General features: G+C 39.1%; 1 protein-coding gene across 5 annotated transcripts in view; it reads left to right on the forward strand.

Moving 5' to 3' along the window:
- The first annotated feature begins 7,330 nt into the window (after window positions 1-7,330).
- CABCOCO1 (ciliary associated calcium binding coiled-coil 1) overlaps window positions 7,331-22,901 on the forward strand; it is a 158,255-nt gene continuing 142,684 nt past the window's right edge. For 2 of the 5 annotated variants that reach the window (XM_083866916.1, XM_083866917.1), the window contains exon 1: window positions 7,331-7,473. The gene's annotated coding sequence lies outside the window, so the exon portion shown is untranslated. Of the gene's footprint in view, window positions 7,474-9,969; window positions 10,075-22,901 lie in introns of all 5 variants that reach the window. The other 3 variants (XM_083866914.1, XM_083866913.1, XM_083866912.1) reach the window with 3 other exon arrangements.

Here is a 22,901-nt window from a genome sequence, read left to right on the forward strand (position 1 = left end):
GTGTAAAACCATAAATCCTAGCACTGGTGTGTACACCCTGGAAAGAAAGCAACAGTGTCAGTGCATCCCCAGCTTATCCCTGATTTCATTGTCACCTGCTTTTGTATCTGCTACCAGAATAGAGACACACATTAAGATTACCGCAGACTGATGTGACATGCCATTCATATCACACTGTCATGTCAGGGGTGGTATCTCATATGATAAGAAAATATCAGGTAATGTTGCTTGGCAGCTGGAAGACTTCCTGCATTTAAGAGCTGCCATCCAAGTCTGTTTTACAAAAAGCAAAGTATTGCCTATGGAGCCTCCTCAAGTAGTGTTATTCACAAGAGTCAGAAAAGCCATGGAAACTTTATTTTCACATCATCGCCACTTGTTATTTGTTTTTATCTCTCACCTGTGTCCTTCATGCTTTCCATTGATGATCTTGTTTCTGATTCAGGTATATTGGAAGCTCCCTGTATGAAAAGGATGCACTGCAAAACTCACAGGAAATTCCTCTATTACCTTTCCATAAAATCGATGAAGATCAAAAGTAACGAAATTTTACTTCTGATTTATTGCAGGAATAAATAATTTCCCCCTTTGAGTTCTCACAGCAAAGAAAATACTGCATATTTATTATGATGCTTACGTTAAGATATTTGTTGCTTGTGCTAGGGCTTTCTTTAAAGTTGTGTATAAAGATTATGGCATTTATGCTTTAGAAAGACAGGAATTTTTTGGTAGATCTTACGACTGAAAAAAAATATTAGAACTGGAATGGTAATTGAAATAAATGCATTAATATTTAATTTAACATATGAAAGGGCACCTGGTTCCTGTTCCTGAAGTAATAGGAGCTATTATCTTGGATTACATTTAGGCTTTTGTTTAAAAGGTTTGTAAACTAAGTAATGGAGATATTTTATGATTACCTATCCTTACACAACATTTATCAGAAGTTAGACTTGTTTTCCAAGACAGTTTCAGTGTTAATCTTTAACAACTCTGTAATTCAGATACTACAGTAATAGAAATGTAATGTTAACCAATAGAATAAAAGTACTGAGGATATTTTGAAGTACGTAACTGATATTTATAAATGAACATTAGGAATTATCCAGTTTGAAATAATTTTCAGCTGAGATTTCTGTATATCACCTTATCTTGTATCCAAAGATTTAGAAAAAAATGATTTGTAATTCCCAGAGTTGGAAAGGGTTTGGTTTTGCTTGAAGGCCAATGAAATAAACTGAACTTACAGGCATTAAGCAGGTATATCTCACTGATTTTACTGTGAGTGATATTTGCTATAATACTTCCCATTTGATTCCTCACAGGAGTGAACAATTTTTTTTAAAAAAAGACATTTGACTGGACTCTTTATCCAAAAGTTTATAGTTGAAGGAGGGCTTTTGAAAGATTCTATATCCACCAACGAATACATTGGAAATTATGTAAAATTTATCAATTAGAATGAACCTCATGCCTCTGGTTTCTGAAGCTGTTCTCAACGTATAAAACCAGAAATTGTAATCATATCAAAAGTGAGTTTTAACAAATGAAACCTGCAGACTTTCAAGCAGCATTTTTCCAGTTGACTAGTCTGTCCATTGAAGAGTAAACAGAAACAAATGTGTTATTTAGAACAGAATTATTTAGAAAAATAATCAACAGTGTTGGACAGATTTTTTTCACTTCATAAACCTCAAATTGGTGTATTTTAACAGAAGATTTCTCTGTTATGCTTCTTACAATTGTCCTGGGTTGCAGTGTAGGATGTACACAAAGTATTTATTCTATCACCATCTTCATGAACTGTTGAAACCAGGTGGGGCAGTGTTTTCCCAGGCCCCCTGCCTTTGGGCTCTTCTGTTAATGGCCCATTAATGCCTTGCGCATGACTCACAGGTAGCTCCCTCCAGGAGTTATCTCTGTTTAATGGGCCATCAAGGACTCCCTTCACAACTCATCATCCCATTGTGAGATGCTCTGCCCAGGGGGAGGAGCCAAGCATTCCCACCTGGATATAAGCTGGGATTTAGAACAGTACAAGCAACTCTTACCTACTGGATTCCCAGAGGACCAGAGCTACCAGACCTTTCTACAGGATCACTGCTTCAGGAAGACCACTTCATCTGGACTGCTTCCACCATCCTGCTCAGGTTGTGTTCTGACTCTGTCAGGGTTCCTTTGTGTTATTGCATTTATTTTATTTTATTTTTACCTTTTTACCTTTCTTCTTATTAAATTGTATTTCTGACTTGGAGCCTCTCATTTTGCTTTCAAACCACGACAAAATGAGTTTAAAATTTAATAAAACAAAGATCATCTCCTGAAAAAATGATTGCCTTTGTTCCATGCTGTTATAATAGCTATTGTTCAAATAACTAGTCTTAGTAGGCTCTGCCTGTTAGCACATGGCAATTTTTGCATAAAAGTGATTGCAGATCTTACAGTTTGTATTTTGTTCTAGAGATGAGCAGAGTTTTTTGTGCATTTCCCACTAATCTGAGAGAAGTGCAAGGCTGGATTTGCAGTATTTAGTAGTGACCAAAGCACAGGGTACTGGTTAGAAGGACAGCACATCTTAAAAATAGGACCTGTCATTGTTAACCTTTCATCTAAAAATTATCCCCTTTATTTGATCTAGACAAAATGTTTTCTACTTTCCCTGAGTGGACCTTGTATTTATCAATTTAAAATACCTTAGGAAGTCTTCCTCAACAGTAATGCAAGACCTGTCAGGTATAACTAACATTTAACAGGTTTGTTCTCTGAGAAATACGGTACAGCTTCTTTACAAAAGTGGCAGATGGTGGTAGAAGTGTCGGTCATTCCTGAGTTCCAAGTGATCATCTTTTTAGAGCTAGAAAACATTCGTGTGATGTTGCTGTTCAAGAGTGGACAGGTTTTGTTATTTGTATTATCAACAACATTTAAAGGTTTTTTTTTTTTTTGGCTGGCTTTTTTATTTGGTTGGGTTTGGTTGTCTTGGGTTTTTTTCATCCAGATTTGCAGTGATTGAAACACCATTTGTAGCTGGAGATTCCTGGAAATGTCTCCAAGGATTTTGTGTATGGACACTTCTGAGCTGAAAACAAACTAGAGTAGTCTCTGTGACCAATCTGTTTGTTTCAAAGAACCTAAGTTTGTTCTTTCCACACCTTTTGATACAGGTCAGTGATTCCATTAATGTCACCTGATAAGCAAACCATGGCCTTTATAAATTAATGATCACATGCCCTTGGAAACCTAGCCCTTGTTTTAATTTAAAACAGAAGTTCTTTAATTCTAAGAGGTTTTTCCCCCCCTTTTTGGAAGCAGTCAACTGTATATTATCTTTCTGCCATGGCAGCTCCTGAATATGTCCTGAAAAAATACAAAGACCTGTGTTAATTCCTACATATGATTATTAATTTTACTGTGATTTGTTGAATGGAAATATATGAGCCTTAGAATCTCTTACTTTTAGAATTGCAGTTCTGGTATTAAACAGTGAAACTGCCACTTCTTCCCTATTGTTCCCCAAGTTTTATCCTGGATATTGATAGGATTGACAGATACAGCTACCAAAGAGAATGTAAACATGGAGTTTTCACTATTTTTGAATTATAGAAAAAAGCAGTATCAATAATAATAGTTGAAAGTGGCTTGATCCTTTCAGGAGAACTTGAAGCTTTTCTAACATCTCTCAGAGTATCAGTCTACCAATGTGCTTGAGGCACACACAGTCATGCAGTCACTTTCTTCTGTACTTAAAAACATGTCAGCCTCACTAGGCTTATCTATTCTTAAAGAAGGAACACTATAAAGCTGTTTTAAAGGGAAAACCTGAGTTATTATGTGTGAATTCATTTAGCAAATCTACAGCCTCAAATCCATAGTGATTATGGGGAATTAATTTTCATGAGATCTGTCCTCTGCATAAAAAGTAATTTAAGACATCCAATAGGTTGGGGTGGGAGGGTGAGATTAATATTTCCAACAGGAAACACTGGGCACAGGGATTGTTCCATTCCTATCATGTAGGAATTCAATCAGACTCTATTTCATGCATACATGTAGTGTACAATGCACTATCCCAAACCTGAAATTTGGGCTGATTTGGATACAGCTTATGAATGGAGGGGTCAAATTCAGCTTTTTGATACAAACCATAAGACTCTTGAACTCAAAAGGAGTCAAAGGTATAATGGGTGAGTACAACACGACATTGAGGCGTACTGAGAGCCCTGAGCTTTCTCTGAAGTGAGCTTCCTCTAGGAGACTTGCCATCTCCCTGTGGGATTCCTAGTCCATTTTACACATCAACAAAAAGAATTGTCAAGATAAGAACTAACACTTTTGCTGAGAAATTGCCAGGGACACCAAAATCCAATACATTCAGATTAATCCCAACCTCTTCAGGAAGCAGATGTGCTATTTTATATCTTCCCTGAAGTGGGAGCTTTTGAATTTGGAACTATCTTTCTTTCAGTTAGTGAAGGGGCTAGGAATATTTTTCTTGATTCTGGCTTGGTACACAATTTTGAGGATGTTGGAAAGCCTCTATAAAGTCCAGCCCCTCTCTCTCTTTCTCTCCCTTTTATTGGGGTTTTTTTCCCAGGGCCTGTGGCTATTTTTGGCTATTCCTCACCTAGACCTTGGCTGGTAAGAGATGTGACTTTTTACTGGCTGTATGTTCTTCTGCTCAGCAAGATTTCCCAAAAAAGGAACAGTATTGTGCAGTTAGCATGAATCTGGTAGCTTTTTCTGGCTGCAGCATTTAATATCATGAACAGTTCTAAATGTGTCTTCAACCTCATTCATTTTGCTGACTGTGGAAAAATGAGCATCACAGGAGCTGAACTTCCCAGCTTGAAGTAATAAGTAATGTTCTATTATATGTTTACAGGCTTATTAAAAAACAAACAAACAAACAAACAAACAAAAAACTCTCCTTGACTGCTCTGAGAATGGAACAAACCTGAGAATGAAATGGTGGAATTGAGCTTCCTGCTTTTCAGTGTGGCCATATTTACTGAGCAGACTTTCCAATTCTTCATTACATCTATATTTATTTATGATTGACAATGTTTTATTAAAAACTTGAAGAGTATTCAAGCCAGACTCACGACAGAAGTCTGCTCTGTAGGCAAGGAAAACAGCTGTACTGTGGAAGGGCAGCCTTGTAGCCTGGGTTGAACGGGCAGGGTAAAGTGTACAAGTATCTCACAATTGCTGAACCTGACTGCAGATTTAAAAATGGTCATATCTCATACCAAAGCATTAAGGTGGAAAATATGTCTTCTTATCAAGCAGCTGGATCCTTACTACAACCATCCTACTCATTACACCTAATCCTGTGATGTCCAGAGTCTTCCTAGATTGTGCTGAAACTGAGCTCTCCATACCTTGTGCACTGGGGTCTATACATAGATGCTTTCAGACTGTACAGGCAAGTTCAAAATAGAGCAATTTCCCGTGTAAGGCATTGATGAGACAATAGATCCCTTTATGAAGCTCTGTTTGACTACAGAAATGAGCAATTGTTCACATTATATTTAATAAATCCCTCGGCACTCTGTTAAAAGGACCTAGGTTTAGCTGAAGTCTTGGCATGAATGTACTTCCAGAGGTTTAATGACCTTTCACTTTTCGAGGTGTTCTTTATTTAAACTAATGAAAATGAGCTCCACTTAAAAGGCTTTTAAATGCTGATTAAAAATTAAATCAGCTGTTCATTATCCCCAGGTGGCCTTGTTCTAAGAGCAGTAATTCAGAGAGAGTCAAACAAGTAGTCTTTTTTTATGTAGCTAGACCTTGAGTTGGAGAACTTTATTAGAACTGTTTATGAATCATCACCAGCCTTTCAACTTACAATGAAAATAGATTTGTAAACAGAGAACTTCTCCCCTCCATTTCTGTCCCATTTGTTAGAAATAAGGAAGAAAATCAAGCACATTTCTAAAGATTCCATGTGGCATGTCTAGCAGAAATGTAAATAGCTTGCAGTATTTTCAAACAAACCAAATATTGATGTAGTCAGTGCTATCACATTAATAATATTAACATAGACTGAAATATTAGCTATAGTATGTCCTACTTTACCTATTTGCTAAATTTTCTCCAGGGTTGGAAAAGTTTCAGAAACATTTACAACACAAATGAACAACAATAAAACATCAAAGGATTAGCTTTTTTTGTTTGGGTGGTGTTGTTTGGTTTTTTGTTTTGGCGAGTTTGGGGTTTTTTTCCATTATGGCTGCTGAGAGCACTGGTGTGGGATTTAAGTAGTTAAACATTATTTAAAATGCTGGGAGAACAAAGTTTTCAAGTTTGTAAAGGATAACTTATCTGAGAAACATGAACACTCACTGCTTGAACACTAAGATAGTTTTACAGAACTTTTCCTGTGCTTTTCAGTTACAAAATTTCACTTTAGATAAAAAACTTCCTGATCTTGGAATTCAAGCTTAACTAATAAGAGGCATACTTGGACAGTGCAAAATATTTGTGATCACCTTGAGAAAAGATAAGGCAGCACATTTTTGAGAACATTTAGATAGAATAAGAAAGGAAACACTGTTATTCCATGCAAACCCCTGTGTTCCACCACAGATAAAACTTTCCTTGTTTTTTATAGTCCATATGACTCTTTGCTCATTATTACTTGTAGTAAAATGAGTGCCCAAAGGTTGCTGGGTGATATATGTTGCAGAGCATGAGGGGAGCTATGCAGCATTGTTAATTTGATCCTGCAGGAAAGATGGAAAAACCAAGCCCTTGTTGGTTGAAGTGTTTGAAATTACTTTTCTTGAACAGGTTATGGCCTTGAATCCTGTGCCTGTCTACAGCTATCTGTTAGCTCCTGTTACAGTGGCTGCTGTGGGGGCGTACCAGCAGCACATCCTTATATTCATGTATTGCTGGAGAAGCCTAGCAGAGCTGGACAAAACTGTGTATCCCACAGAGGTGCAAGGAAAGCTGGCCCAGTGCTAGCAGCTGGCTGGTCCTTCTCTGACCCCCACTCGTGAGTGCTTTGTCTGGCAAAACTCGTAGGTGAGCAGGATGCCGTTGTTCCCAGGGTCACGAACAGAGGTGGAAGAGGGTGCTCAGGGATGCTGTGAAGACAGGGCTGCAGAGACATGAAGGTGTCCTACAGCCTGGGCGGGGGTTGTGCAGCCGCAGTCACGCGCCTTTTACCTCCTGACTTTCGAATGGCTCCTGGAATTGGGCACATGACACCAGGGAATGCAGCCCGTGTATCTGAGGTAATGAGCAAACATCCCTAAATAGGATGCCTGGCTGGAGAAGTATTCAGACTTTGGTCAGTGAAACGCTAATGTCCCCTCCCACCTCCGAGGTTAAAAGAAGTTTATGTTTTTCTGCCCTTATTGGAGAAAGAATACTAATTTAATTGTAGAGCAAGATTCTTCTTTAAATGTCAGATTCTAGGAATCCTTTCTACTTCAGTGTTAATCCAGAGCAGATTGTAATGCAGTGGTAAGTGCATGTCTAAAACAATGTGGACACTGATGTTTTGAGGAATGTCCTTGGCTGATAGCTGTATTTAATTATCCAAAGTAATTGGAAAAAAGTTATTTTCTAAAGTAACGAGATTTTTCCAAACATCTCATACTGTTTTACTGCTGAGGAATCTTCATTATGGCTATGGAGAAAATCAATTTGTAGAAAGTATAGTGCTTTGAATGGAAAAAGCAAAAAATTATACATCCAGAAAAGGGTATTAAAACCTATGTGGACAGCATAACCCTAGCTATCTGCTATATTGGTATATTAGCATTGCATGCAGTGTTGCACGCAGCAGAGCTGGGATTCCATTCTTTTACCTGTCATGTACTATTATTTTTTAGCACAAGTGTAGGAGCCTATATGAGAAGCCATGCCTTTTGGGAAAAACACAGAGAAATAGCAGATATGCAAACACAAATAAATAAAGAGCAGAGCATAGATGTTTCACCTTGAAATTCACTCCCTCCTCCCTGACTGTTTCTGGTTTCAGAAAACCCTATGGGTGTTCAGTCTCTTTTTTTTTTTTTTTTTTTTTTTTTTTTTTTTTTTTTTTTTTTTTTTTTTTAGTATTTATTTTGACTGGCTGTAAGAAATTGTCGCTTTCTGTGCAAAGAAATTATCACTTTCTGTTCAGCTTTATATCCTCTCTACCTCCCCTGAAAACAAAATGATTACTTTCCAGGGTAAGGAATATCTCTGTGGAGAGGTCAGATCTGTGTGAGCAGAGGAAAGAGATTTAACAGGCTCAAAAAGACTGAGAATGAAAATATGTTACTGCGAAGACATTTGTTTTGCACAGCACACCTCTAATCAGACATCAAAGGTGTGATGTTCCTTTCCACCAGCAGCTTTGGTGCTTTTTCACAATTGGAGGGCACTGTGGTTCTTGTTATTAGCAAAAATATATAAATTCTCCAGTATGGATGGAGTTACCCCTCCAAAAATATTTTTCCCCCCAGTCGTCAAGACTTTTGTAATTACTTCCTGTGTGTATTCTTAACTTTCCTGCATGAGAGCATTGCTAAATGAAAACCTTTCCTGGCCCCTGGGCTAGATCCAAAGGTCTCGTGTTTTCAAGTGCTCATTGTTGCTGTGTCCTGCTCTAATGTGCCTTGTTTACTTACGCGAATAAATCACTGGCTCATATGAAGCATGTCAGCTCTCCAGATGATCTATCAGGGCAGTTAAGGGCTGCTCATATTTCAGTTCACTGTACTCTTAACATAAACAGAGCATTCTCAGTCTCATTTAAAGGTCAGAAACTACCTAGTAAAAATAGCACAAAACTTTATTTAGATTTATTCATCGTCCTTTACAGAGTAAATTAATGTAGTTGGAATGTGGGGCTGCAAGGAAAATTTAAGCTGAGCTGGCGTGTTTACCTGGACAATAGTTCCAGACTGGGATGTATCAGGCCAGTTTCAGCAGCTCTGTTGACACATAGCAACATTTTTAGTGGCTGTGACTTTACTGCTTGCAAGTGAACATTCCCTGTATATTTAGCCTAAAATATGATGCCACACCCTCTATAACTTAGAATATTTTCTTTCTTCCTTCTGTTCTTTTGAGTGTATTCAGTGCTTATTTTGGAGTAGTTCTTTAGTAGTTCTTAAATGGAAACAGTTTTGTTTAAAAGCACATTCTTAATCTATTGGTTATATCTTCCTTTAAACAACGTCAACATTCTGCAAAATGAAAAAATAATTACACCTGAAAAGCTGATGCAATAATTAGATGCTTGAATACTTACTTAGTTATGGCATCTAAAAGAAGACACAAGACTGAGATATAATCCTAGTCAAGCCTTCTGTTTTTGACTCTTCATGCTATTTAAGTAAGCTTTAATGAACAAGAGGATTCTGAGGTGTCTGAAGATATTTGCATGTATACTATGAAATAAATGAAGCTATCATTCAAATAAAATGTAGCCATCTTTCAAATACTCTGAAAGAATATTCTTTTTCCAAGAGGTTCATTACTACTGCATAAGGAATAGTGAACTGAGCATTGTTACTGGTACTGGAAAAGTAATAAGGAATCATTGCCAGTGGTTTTATAATAAAACCTTAAGAAGAATTAATTATTTTGAGCAGACTTTAGGTTTAACTTTATTTAGCAGTGAGGAAAATGCATGTCAGGAGAGGACATCCCTATTCTCCTTTTTAATTCATCTAAGAGTCAGGAATCTTTTGAGGAATGCCATAAACACAAGTGCTATTCTAAAGTGATAGAATCTACATTTACAGCTCTGATTTTGCTGAAAGATGTGTAAAACCTACATATTGGAATTCTGCGTGCCTGAGTAGGCTTCAGCAGAAAAATTATTGTTTCCATTTTGACTTAATCTCAGATGATTGCCTTTGGATCAGTCTGTCTTACATGGCAGAATAAGAAAAATAGGTTAATTTTGCCAGAACAGCCTATTGTGCCAAATCAGTGACATTTTGTTTATTTTGCCATTACCAGCATGGAGGATAAAGGACTTATTATGGAAGCTGTTGGTGGCGTTTAAAAAAAAAATACCCTGAGAACACAGAGACGATGTTGTGATGAAACTCCCCAAGTGAAGGTGTGAGTACTTGTGCCTGGAAGAACTGAAAAATGATATTTGAAATAGGTCAGATTATTTATATAACTGTAGGCAAACACACTCTCAAGTTTTCCTTTGGGGAACTCTACAGAGAACTCTATCTTGTTGCTGCGGAATAAGCTTAGTCTCACAAAGTAATTATGAAGTCAAACTCAGGACACTGAAAGCAAAGAGGTTGTGGGAGGAAGCTGCAAACTTCAATCTGCAGGGCAGAAACAGGGATGAGATGGTGTTAATGGGATGGCTGGCAGCCCTTAGGCCACAGAGTCAGACTAGAACTTGTCTGAAATAACTTTGCCATAACACATACTATGATCAAGCCTCCAACACTGCTTTGTTCTTGCCTTCTTGCCTGGTTTGAGATACTCCTGTCTGGATGCAGAGGCTGAGAGAGATGTCTCCTTAGCTGGACATTTTAAAAGCAAATTGGAGTGCTCCTGCAGCTCCAGTGAGTGGCTTGCTGTCTCCTTTGGCTTCTCTATCTATATGTGATCAATCAGAATTGAGGAAAATCTTAGAAAATAATTCTATCTATCTATCTATCTATCTATCTATCTATCTATCTATCTATCTATCTATCTATCCCTGGTACTGCAGGAATGTTTCTCCAGTGCTTGGAAGGGAATGCCCAGCCTAGGCCTTCCTTGAGCAGATTCCTGACATGGTAGAAAGACAGCTAATGGACAAGATGCAGTAAATATCCAGCACTCCAACAAATTCACTATTTGATTTCAGTTTATGCTACAAAACCTGTACTTGTTTCTACAAGCTCATGCATTTATGAGTCTCATTCAGAGACTGGCTTGTTTTCTGTCTTTGTGTTTGCTACTCAGTCAGTGTCAAAATAATTTTCTAATACTGCTGTATAAGCATCTATAAACTAACCTGCAAACGTAGAAGAATAAAACACTAAATAATATTCTTTCATTCATCAATCTAGTCGTAGGGTCAGAAGATGTATTGTTGGTATCTTAGGGATTGTCAAGGTGTTATTTTAATGAAAAAGTAATTCCTGTCACACATCAAATATAAGGATACAATATGTCTGTACAATGCAATATGGGGTATTATTACAAGGCAATAACAAAAAAGAATCTTATGGACTTAAATAACCACTTGAAGATTAATTCATTTTGCTGCTCATTCAGAAAAAACCAAGCAAAGATACAGAGGGTGAGCTAGCCTTAAGAATTGCTCAGGGATGTCTTAAACCTCATAAGAGGGGGTTGATTTAGAGTAATGAAGCATTTTTTGAAGTTATTTTCCCTCTCTTTTTATAAACTTGGACATATGTTGGCACCTTGGATATGATCAACAAGTCTTTTCACACTCAACCTTCTCCATAACACTTCAAGCCAATATCCCATTTCAGTTTTCTGCTACATAGTTTGCCTTCGTAAATTAGGTGCATGTCTCTAGGCTTAAATCCCTGAGCTCATCTTTTGGAAACATCTCTTTTGAAAACTACAGCAGCTGATGCTTTTCTCTATTTTAGCCAACTTGCACATTCAGGCCAAGAAAGCCAAAGGCATAAAGGAATGTGGATATTTACTTGCCTTACCTTGAAAAAAATCACTGGTAATCTGCAGTTCAAGGCAACTGAGGTTTCTCCAACAGTTCCAGTGGAGGCAGAATTGATTTCATGGCAGAAGAAGACAGACGTTAATTAATCTCACATTATTTCCTAACATTTTTTTAACAATCACCCTTGAATGCTCAAACCTTCTTGATAGTATGCTTTAGGCATGAGAAACCCACAATATGAAAGAAAGAATTCTAAAAATCTCATGGAAATTTATGAGCCCTGCAAATGTGACATTTAAAAGTAGTTTCTGAGTAGTGTTGAACACACTTTGTGTTAAATGTTTTAGCTGAGATTTATTACACTAAATTTATGACCTCTTAAACATGATGTAAAAGTCTAGGCCTGCATAATTAGAAAGTCAGAGTGTTAATGCTCACATATTTAAAAAAACATCTGTACCTAAGTGTGGTAAAATAGCATTAGGGTAATGTCTTGGCTCCAGTCATTCAAGGTACTTAAGGTTCCCTGCACTCACTCTCTAATAACAAAATGTAAACCTGTTGTTCAACCAAAGGTTTGTCAAGACGTGGTTTCACAGTAATTTCTAACTCTTCACAGGAAGGCAATGTAGTTTTACAAAATCTCCAGTGAAAGTTCTTCATGTTGGTCCTTAGTTGCCTGGCCTTCTCTTAAGCTAGGTGATTACTTGGGAATGTAGCCCCTTCTTTATTCTCTTGGTGGCAGACATTCTGACCTCAAATGTATTCACTCCTCCCCTTTCTCCTGCTGTTGTCTACAAGGAACAGAAATCCATGCTGGGGAGCCCAGCTGGAAAGGGAGCCAGCAGAACTCATTCTTGACTGTGGGGATAATTCTGGATCCCTACAGCTAATGCTTCCCTATGCAATTTTCTTCCATTCAATCGTGCTGATTTTTACCATCTTCCCTACTCACTGAAGCAGTTAACACATTAGATGTTTATAGAGTCATGTTTAGGTTGGAAAAGATCTTTGAGATCATTTGAGTCCAACCATTAACCAGAACTACCAAGCCCACCACATGACCCTAAGTGCTCCATCTGTTCATCTTTTAAATACCTCAAGGGACAGTGAGTCCAACACTTCCCTGGGCAACCTGTGCCGCTGCTTGACAATCCTTTCCATGAAGAAATTTTCCCTAATATTCAATCTAAACCTCACCTGGTGCAACTTGAGTCTGCCTCCTCTTGTTCTACTGCTTGTTACCTGGGAGAAGAGACTGACAACCACCTGGCTGCATCCTCCTTTCAGGAGAGCAGTAAGGTGCCCTCAAGCCTTCTTTTCTCCAGGCTAACCACCCCCAGCTCCCTCAGTCACTCCTCATCACATCTGTGCTCCAGACCCTTTCCAGCCTTGCCCTTCTCTGGACACACTCCAGCCCCTCAATGTCTTTCTTGTCTCAAAGGATGCAGAGCTGAACACAGATCTGAGGTCCTTCACCAGTGCTGGGTACAGGGGACAATCAGTGACCTGGTCCTGTTGGCCACACTGTTTCTGATATAAGTTAGGATGACATTGACCTTTTTGGCTACCTTGGCACACTCTGGCTCATGTTGAGCCACTGTCAACCAGCACCCCCAGGCCCTTTTCTGCCAGGCAGCTTTCGAGCCACTCCTGCCAGGAGCAAGACCTGGCACTTTGACTTGTTGAACCTTGTACAACTGGCCTTGACCCATTGATCCAGCCTGCAGATCTCTCTCCAAAACCTTCCTGCACTCCTGCAGATCAACATTCCCATCCATGTTGGTGTCATCTGTAATTCACTGAGAGTGTACTTCACCAAGTCACTCAAGCACGACCTGCCTTTTCTAAACCCATGCTGGCTGTGCCTGATTCCCTGGTTGTCCTGTACATGTCATGTGGTAGTACAAGAGATGATCATACCCTATTCCAGCACTGAGGTCAGATTGACAGGCTTGTAGTTCCCCAAGTCCTTCTTCCAGCTGTTCTTGTACGTGGGCATCACATTTCCCAGCTCCCACTCAATTGTGACCTCCTCAGTTAGTCACAGCTGCTGGTAAAAGATGGAAAGTGACTCAGTGAGCACTTTTACCAGCTCTCTCCATATCCTTGGGTGGATTCTACCCAGTCCCATAGTGTTTTGCATGTCTACGTTGTTTAGCAGGTCCCTGACCATTTCCCCTTGGAATATGGAGGCTTCTTTCTGCTCCCCATCCCTCTCTTCCAGCTTAGGTCTGGGTACCTGGAGAACAACTGGTCTGACTGTTACAGACTGAGGCAAAGATGGCATTGAGTACCTCAGCCTTTTCCTCCTCCTTTGCCAATACGTTTCCTCCCAGATACGATAAAGGAGGGAGATTCTCAGCCCTCCTTTTTTTGCTACTGTATTCATAGAAATGTTTTTGTTGTCTTTTACAGCAGTAGACAGATTAAGTTCTAGCTGGACTTCATCCTTCTAATTTTCATCCTGCATAACCTCACAACATCCCTGTAGTCCTCCTGAGTGACCTGCCCCTTCTTCCAAAGATCATAAACTCTCCTTTTTCTCCCTGAGTTCCAGCCAAAAATGTCTGTTCAGCCAGGCCAGTCTTGTTCCCTGCTGGCTCATCTTTTGGCACACAGGAATGGCCTGCTTCCACACCTTTGGGATTTCCTTCTTGAAGTACATCCAGCCTTCCTGGATTCTTTATCCCCTCAGGACTGGCTCCCAAGGGATTCTCTCAACCAGTCTCCTAAACTGGTCAAAATCTCCCTTTAGAAGGTGCCAGTTCTGCTGACCTTCCTTCTCACTTCTCCAAGAAACAAGAACTATTATTTTGGGATCACTGTGCCTAAGACAGCCTCTGACCATCAGCTCACCCTCAGTCCTACTTTGTTACAAACACAGGTCCAGCAGGAGCCTTCCCTGGTTGACTCCCTCACCAGCTGCATCAGGGAGTTCTCTTCCACACAATTCAGGAACCTCCTAAACTGTTCCCTCTCTGCTGTGTTGTACTTCCAGCAGACACCTAGTAAGTTGAAGCCCTCCAGGAAAACAAGGGCCACGGATTGTGAGATTTCTCTCAGCTGCTCAGAGAATGTTTAATCTGGCTCTTCATCCTGGTTGGGTGATCTGTAACAGACTTACACCATGATATCTCCCTTGGCATTCCCCAGTTCTTAACCATAAATGCTCAACCATGTCATCACCACCTTAAGGTTTCAACAAGTGCATCCCACCCTGACATACAGGGATACCCCCTGCTTACCCATTCCGCAGAGTTATCCTCTATTCTCTCAAATTAATTATTTAAGTTACTGCTTGATGTGAAACCGTAGACTATTACTGTATTGGCAGTGTTAATATTTAATAACCTAAGGCATAGGAAGGAAGAAGGAAATCAATATTTGTGCAGCATTTTCCATCTCTTTAGAGAACTACAAAATTTTTGCTCTCTTCCGTGTACCCATGGATAGTACTAATGCTAATTGGAGCGACTATATTTGTTGGGAACTGAAAGTGGGCTTTCAGACACATAGCTATTTTTTTCTAGCTGTTCTTACTGGTAGTAGGAAGCCAGAGGCTACCTGACTTCTGCAACTTAAGCATGTTTAAAATGTCAAAAGTCCTCCTTCTCTGAAAAGGAGAAGTTTTTCTCTGAAGAAAATTTCTGGTCTTGATAAACTCTGAAGTTTTTGAGCATTAAAAATGAGGGATCCATTTCCAGTATACACACCTTTCAGGAAAATCAGTTTACAAAGGTACAGAAAGAAAAGGTTGGAAATCCAATAACATATGGGGAAAACTCTGAAGCTGAAATCAGATGTGTTTATTTTCAGCAACTCAGAAATCATTTGTCTGTCTCGAGACTGGTCTACATAGACAAGGTGTTCACCTTTTCAGACACTCAATTTTCCAATAATGTAGCTGTTGTACAAGAATTCTCTTTCTGTTCTTAAGAATTCAAACTGTATATAGCAAGATGGATATGGAGGGACTTTGTGTTTCCTTCAGTGCTGGGGAACTTTGGAGTTAATTTAGAATGAAATTCTGCATTCTAGTAAATAGAATTGGAAACAGATGTTATTACTTGACAAAGCAAAAATTCAACAAGCTCTTATCTTTGCAGCATGGTTTTGGATGTCTTTGGGCTAGGAACCATTTCCAAAGGAAAAAAAAAATATTTTTCAGTTTGTATCCCTTGTAAGTGATGAACATAAACCTCAGAACAACTGAGGAGACAATCATCTATCTATTATGCCTTGTGGATTAGCTGTCTGTATAAGAAAAAAAATTGATTGTGTACACCTTTCTGCTATGATGCTACAAATATCCATGAGACTGCAACAGATAACAAGACAGAGCAAAGTCTACTTTTTAAAAGGGAACTACATAAAGATGTTAATAATCTGAAAGAACTGTCAATTAGGCAGCAGGCTCAAAGGTTTCCAAATTTATTCAAAGTCCTGCAAACTGTGAAGTTAGCCATTCTGTTAAGCAAGTTTGAATCTGTGTTTGCTGCAATTCACAGCTGGATGACCTACATCTCACTGCCTATTTAACAACTTGAAATTTAGCCAAACACCCCTAGGTGTAGATATTATCTGGGTTCTGGTTTGCTGCACTCTGGGTTTGGGGAATTCTGAATGAGCAGTGGCTTAACCAGGTCATTTGTGGGAAGTCAGCCAGGACCTATGGAAGAGCTGTCCAAGTACTTCTACTGGCCAGATATATAGACAGCAGCTGGAGTGTGTGTATTGATTTTGTTTTGGTTCATGATGGATCTTTGGAGTGGCAAAAAACTAGTTCATTGTACACCAGTGGTAGATTTATGTCAGTATCAACTGCACTCAGAATGGCACTAATGCATCTGCTAAAACTTGAGGTTTAATATTCCTAATAATTAAAACCAGAAGATGAATATTGCAAACAAAGGATTGATTCAGGTCAGTATTAGAGAGAGTTATGCTTCACAGGAGCAACAGAACTTTTTCTCTCATCAGAACTGGTAAATTATTCTGAGTACTGCTGTGGTAGAGTTAGACTGCTACAGTGGAGATGTGGAGCTGGATTGTTCTTTTCCTTCTCTGTAGAAAGTTAATTTGCAAAATGTTCAATTTTGGGATCATTAAATCTTGGGAATACTGGCAATGCTCAGTGAATGGTTCTGTCTTTTCTTCTCAAAGCTGGAGTGAAAAGTCAGATATCAAAGCAAAATCCTTTAGTGGTGAGAAAAAAAAAAAAATCTCCCAAAAGTTTTTTACTTCTCTGTGTAGCTTGTCAAGGATCTGTGTCCACCAGCCTACTAGAAATTCTCTGTGGAGAAAGTACCTTTATTTCTCTGTGGAATGGCTTCTTATGTATTGCTTTGTAGATTATCTTTAGAACAACTGCTTTGCATCAGTCTCCTCTCAGAGATGCTGTCAGCATTTCCCAACTACATTGCTCTGGAAACACTTGCAGTTGCAAATTATTAGACCTGTGACATGGGTGTAACTTCTTGCCTGATGCCTCAGAGAATTCTGAATAGCAGCATATGGGAAACTACTTCTTTTCATTACTCTGAGTCTTGATTAAATTCCAAAGGAACTTTTCACAGTCTCTTAAAATACATCTGGTTTCTTAACTTTTGGGTGTCTTACTTTGCTTCTGAGTATCATGGAATGATTAAAAAAATCACCTCCTGGGATTTTCAGTGTGTGATGAGACTGAACTGAATAATGTGGCTTCACACGTAAGAAATATTTCTGTTCAAAGAATGTCTTTATAGAGGCCAAACTTCCACATCAGATTTCCCCTAGCCCCCAGAAAACTCACAATCTCCTCCTTCACTCTTTGTGACCTACATGTGAAATTTTTCAGTGACTGTCCTGTTGAACCAATTCGAGATGGGGAAATAAAAATGCTCAAACTGCTAATCCTTAATCTTCCATCAGGAAACAGCTGGAGGAAGGAACCTGAGCCCAGTGTGTATTAATGGAATTGAAGTTAGGCTGAAGGGAGCTTCTGAGACATGAAACCCAGTTTTCTTTAGAGTAATCTTCATTGGTACAGAGGGTGCTTTGTCCTGTTGGCTCTGGGACAAGGAGAGAAGACAAGGAGAGAACACAAATTCTTAGTAAAAAGATTTCTCTAAACAGTGCATATCAGAATAAGGAATAGAAATATGTGTTCAGTGCTGGAGGCATTGGCCCACTGGCACCAAGTAAGTCATCTGAACATTGAACAGGCAGCAAACACTAAGGTGCAGGTGTACCTGAGCTCTTTTTGGCCTGTAAATTAGTATTTCTTTCACACAGAGACTGGCTCTTTAATGAGGAAGTAGAGTCATAAGAATCAAATATTTTTTCTTTTTTTGAGCTTGGATGTTTTTGCCTATCTCTGCCAAACCTACTGCTTGGTTCCTTTGCTTGCAAGTTTTGCACAGCACTCCCAGTGAATTCAAGGCAGAGAGATTAGGCTGAGAGAGGATCCTTGGAGTCTCAGTTTGGCTAACTGAAGATACTATACAGCATTAAAGCAACCACTCTCAGAACTGTGCCCTGATTCTGGGAGTAAATGAGCCCAGTTGGAATTAATGGATCTTCACCTGTGTGGAACTGGCTGCAGAATTGCATGTTCATGTGAAAATTTTCTGCTTAAACCAGCAATTGTGCCAGTTTCACACACACACAGAAGGAGAGGGGAAGATCTCTAACATATGCTCTACAAGTAGCATATGTTTTATATATTGGATTTAGGATGATAAATGCATTATTTTGTGTGTGTTGGCAGGATTTTCTTCTAGACACGTGATGTATGGTATCTCAAATTTTACATGACTGGATGTAAGAATACCATGGACTGACAACTAGGACCAAAAACTTGTTATATATGCTCTCTCAATAATATTAATTACATATATACATGTAATATACATATTACATATATTACATACATGTAATATACACATTACATATATGTACAGTATATATGTATGTATAGATACATGTATGTATGTATATATGTATGGGTGACCCTTGTTCAAATGTATTTTCATGCAATTTCACAGGAGGGTTTTTTTTGTCCTCTAGAAACGATACGACCTTATGCAAAATCCAGTTGCTCTGTGTTTTTGTCAACCCTGTTAATGAGGTTAGAATATGTTACTAACTCAGTGCTCCTCCCCATGCCCAGATTTGAAAGAATTGAAAAGGATGTAGCTGATAATGTGAATAGTAACATTAGTCCCTGATTATTTTATCATCACTTTAATAGCATGTGGAGCCATTATGCCAGACAGCTGATACAATTTCGAGTCTGGTTTAAAGGGCAGTCAAATATTGACAGTTCAGTTTTATTCTGATAGGAAGAACTATTACAGTCACGTAAATGCAGCGTCCAAAGCAGGGCGGCGAGCTCAGCAGCAGCCCTTGGTGCGCTCCTGCTGCCCGCCCTTACAGGTAAGGCTGCCGCTCCGTACAGGGTGGTTACAGCTCCCAGTGCCATCTAGTGGTGTTCTTCCCGAAAATAACTGCAGGAGAGACGTGGAAAGACTGTAATTTCCCTGTATAATTTCCCGCTGGTGAATTCTTCCTATGGGAAATGGTTCAAAAACTGAAGTAGGTATGGGTCAAAGCTCAGGGACAACCTCCAAAAGACTTCCTTTTTATATCCATGTATGCTCCTCTGCCCTTGCATGGGCCCTGGGATTTGGGAAGGGCTGAAGGAATGAGAAACAGGAGGAATCAGAAACACCTCATCTCATTTTCTGCAAAGTGCTAAGATGTCTCCATACACTGCCCTTCTGTCCTCATCTCGTTTTCTTTAGGGGTTAGAAGGAAGGCTAGCAGGAAAAAAATCTGGGTGTTGCCTCTTTTCCTTTACTGGAAAATTTCAGTGCATTCATTTTACCTGATGTAGCAAACAGCAAGAAAAGCTCTGTTCTTCTCCCCCTGTTCCTACCCCTCCTTCACACCCATTCTGCCAAGGCCTCTTGTAAAAGCTCCCTTTTATATCTCACAGGCATATGTTTCAATTTTCACTTGCTGGGTGTGATAGTTGGTAACATACGGATGAGTCATATTAATAACTTACTAAATCAAAACATAAACTGCCCTCAATCATTGTGAGATGTGCTCTAGCCTTTGTTTTTGTGGTAGCACCTGTCCAGTCTCAATCTCATGGTGCTGTTTAGTGCACCTGGGCTTTTCTCAAATGGGTGAGACCTAGAAACCACATCAGTTCCAGCTCTAGCAGAAATATCTCTCTACTCTGATTATCTGACGTGAATTTTCATTTTAGGCCAAGAAAGGGCTATGAAAATCCTTTAACACAAACCATCTGATGAGTCTCTTTTTAGAGCAACAAGCAATGAAAACTGTGGAAATCATTTAAGTAATATTTTTACTTTTAAAATAAAATATTGGCAAAATATAAGCAAAATGTTAAGAAAACAAACCCTGAGACTGTGTGTCAACATAGCCACATCTGCTACAAGCAACATGGGAGTATTTCTTTGCTGTACATTGTTATAATTTTCCATGCAATAAAACACCACAAATTCTGCCTTAAGATGAGACTGGAGTAATCTTATTCTGTATGATGAAGTCAGAAGTCCTATCCTACAGTAAAGTCTATAATTTTTCCTACATAAAAATTCTCCTCTTAGAATATAGTGATCACACATCTTACTGAAAATTAGATTTCTAAGGCTCCCCTCATTGTTTCATGGCCAAAATGGCACAGAACTTCTTGTCCAGTAGGAAAAATATTAGAATCAATTATGAATTTCTGCAGGTGTAGAAAGAGAAAAAGAGTTCATTTTCCACAGAAACACTTCACTTCTGCTGGATTTTGAATTTCCTCACTGTCCAGGCAAACATCCTTAGTCCATATCCCCACTGTGGTTACTTTCTTCTTGTGGGGCAAGATGGTTCTCAGAAGAAGCTGCACTGGAAACCCTGCAGCACTTGTCCTGCTGGTTTGGGCATTAACACTTACAGGTGTATTACACGTGATTTCCCACCAACAAGCAAATATTCCATCATCATTCTAGGACACTGAGATTTTTAAGAGGATATCTGAGCTGCTTGAGAACACAGAGGGGACAAACATCTCTCTTGGGAATAGATTCGTAACTTTGTCGGGTTATACCCTTTTCTGAACCAGAGATGGGGCAACTGAGAGGTGTTTTAAAAACTTTTATTCCATTTTCAGTCTCATGTGAAGGGTGAGACAATACAGATGTTATAATGCATGCCATCACAATCAGAATGCAAACTATTTCCTAATTATTATCCATTATAAGCGTTTCTTGGCCTGTCAGCTTTTGCCACACAATGCTGTTAATGCTTTTAAGCAAATAATCTAGAATTACTCCTTGTGGGTCCTACTACAGTGCACCTTTCATAGTTCTATTTCTCCAAAGTATCCAGTCTGTTTGCAAGGCCATCATTTGAAACTTGTTTCCAGTTCCATTTCTCTCTCAACAGTGTCCATCCTATTCCATGGCATTTCTAAGTCAGCATTTCTTATCCCAAAGTTTGCATACAGATACAGACTGTGTGAGCCTCCTGTCAGGCTTTGAGAATTCTCTACAAATCCATTTCCCACACCTAACCCCAGCCTGGAGTCGGATTCACAGTTGGCAATTCAAAAAGGCCCAGGAGATATAAAAGAGAGACTCAGCATTGTTTACATGAAGGAAGCTGCTTTCCTGAGAGGAACATGATAACACTTCTGTTGGGTATGAAATAGGCAGTGTGGGTTATTGCTGTCCTGAATTTTTGTAGGGTGAATTTGCCATGTTGATGATGACTTATACAAAACCATTCTCCTGGTAAGAGGCAGAGCCAGCATTGTTCAATGCAGGTAATTTTACAGTTCTTCACCAGTTGTGCCTAACCAAACATGTAAGAGACTGTTCTAACCAGAATTAATATTTTCTTTACTCCTGTTTCCATTTTTCAATATTTTATTTGATTTTTTTTTCTTTTGTGTATTCTAAAGCTTTGTTAATCTGTGGGAAATAGTCATTATAGTATCTTGTTGAAACATTTCTACAAAAATATTTTAAGAAAATAAAAATCTTTTTAATTTCTACCGTACAGAAGTTTCTTTGTATTTTGCACTCCCAGAGCCATTTCTTGTTCTATAATTATATTGCTATAGTTCAGGACATAGAGTCAATGGAGTTTAGTCTAGATTCCATTTTTAGGGTTCTCTGTAAAGCTTTCATTTACACAAAGGGAAGAGGAGTGGTTTCTTTTTGGGCACCATAGCCACTTCACCTTAGAATGGGCTAGTCCCAGCCTTAGTGTGTGAATCACAACCTTCCCTGACAAGCAATGCACTGCCTTCCTTTTGTGTAGAAGTGCACTCAGCCCTGACATTTGGATACATTTATCTTCTCTTTCAGCAGAGTAGACATCTAAATTTTATGCTCTGTTATGCTGATTTAACAGTACTAGACAGATGAGTTCCACCCTTCCTTTGCAAGAGTCACTACAGATATTTATATTTCTTTTAAAAAGGTCTGTTTTAATGATAAAAACCCCAAAACATTCCTTTTCTTCTCACCTTTGAGCTGGTTCTTTCATTATAAAGTATTCAGTGCAAAATGTGCAAAAATATCAAGTCTAGGCAACTGGTGTGGTAGAACAAAATTTCAAGAAATCAATTCCCCTCTGTACCCACCCACTCTGGAGGTAGCGAGAAGGCACAGCCAGTACATTTGGAAAAAGCTTTTCTCCCCCAGGCAGCCTCCAATACCACAAGGTATGTGATTGTCATGGAGGGAACTGAAGGGATGCTTTGTACCATCTATCAGAGAGTCAATTGAGATGTCATTCTGAAAGGTGAAACATGAAGTAGGTCTGGAAACTAAAGGATCATCCATGGGAACCACAGAACCAGTTTCTGAAAGAGTTGCTGCTGTGGTCCTGCTGTGAAATAAAGCTCCAGCTGGAAGGTAGGTAGTATAGGGTTAAAACCCAGTACATATCATCATTCTTGAATGCTGCCAAAGCAGCATTGCCCCACGGAGCAGTATTAATCCAGCCCACAAAAAGGCATATCAACTGCAAAGGGATAACTAAACTCAATCTAGGAGATGCATTGCTGTCATAGTGAGAGTTTAGTCCTGAGGTCACCCCAGAGTGGCTACAGCATGTACTGATGGGATCTGAACCCCTCAGTGACAAATGGGGTTCAAGTAATCATTTCAATTGGCTAAGTTCAGCCAGATACACTCCAGAAACTTCCATTCAGAAGGCTCAGTCATAAAGGCAAAATGCAGCACCTGAAAGAAAAGTTTCCAAATGC

The sequence above is a fragment of the Zosterops lateralis genome, assembly GCF_965231275.1.
Source record: "Zosterops lateralis genome assembly, chromosome: 8".
NCBI classification, from domain to species: Eukaryota; Metazoa; Chordata; class Aves; order Passeriformes; family Zosteropidae; genus Zosterops; species Zosterops lateralis.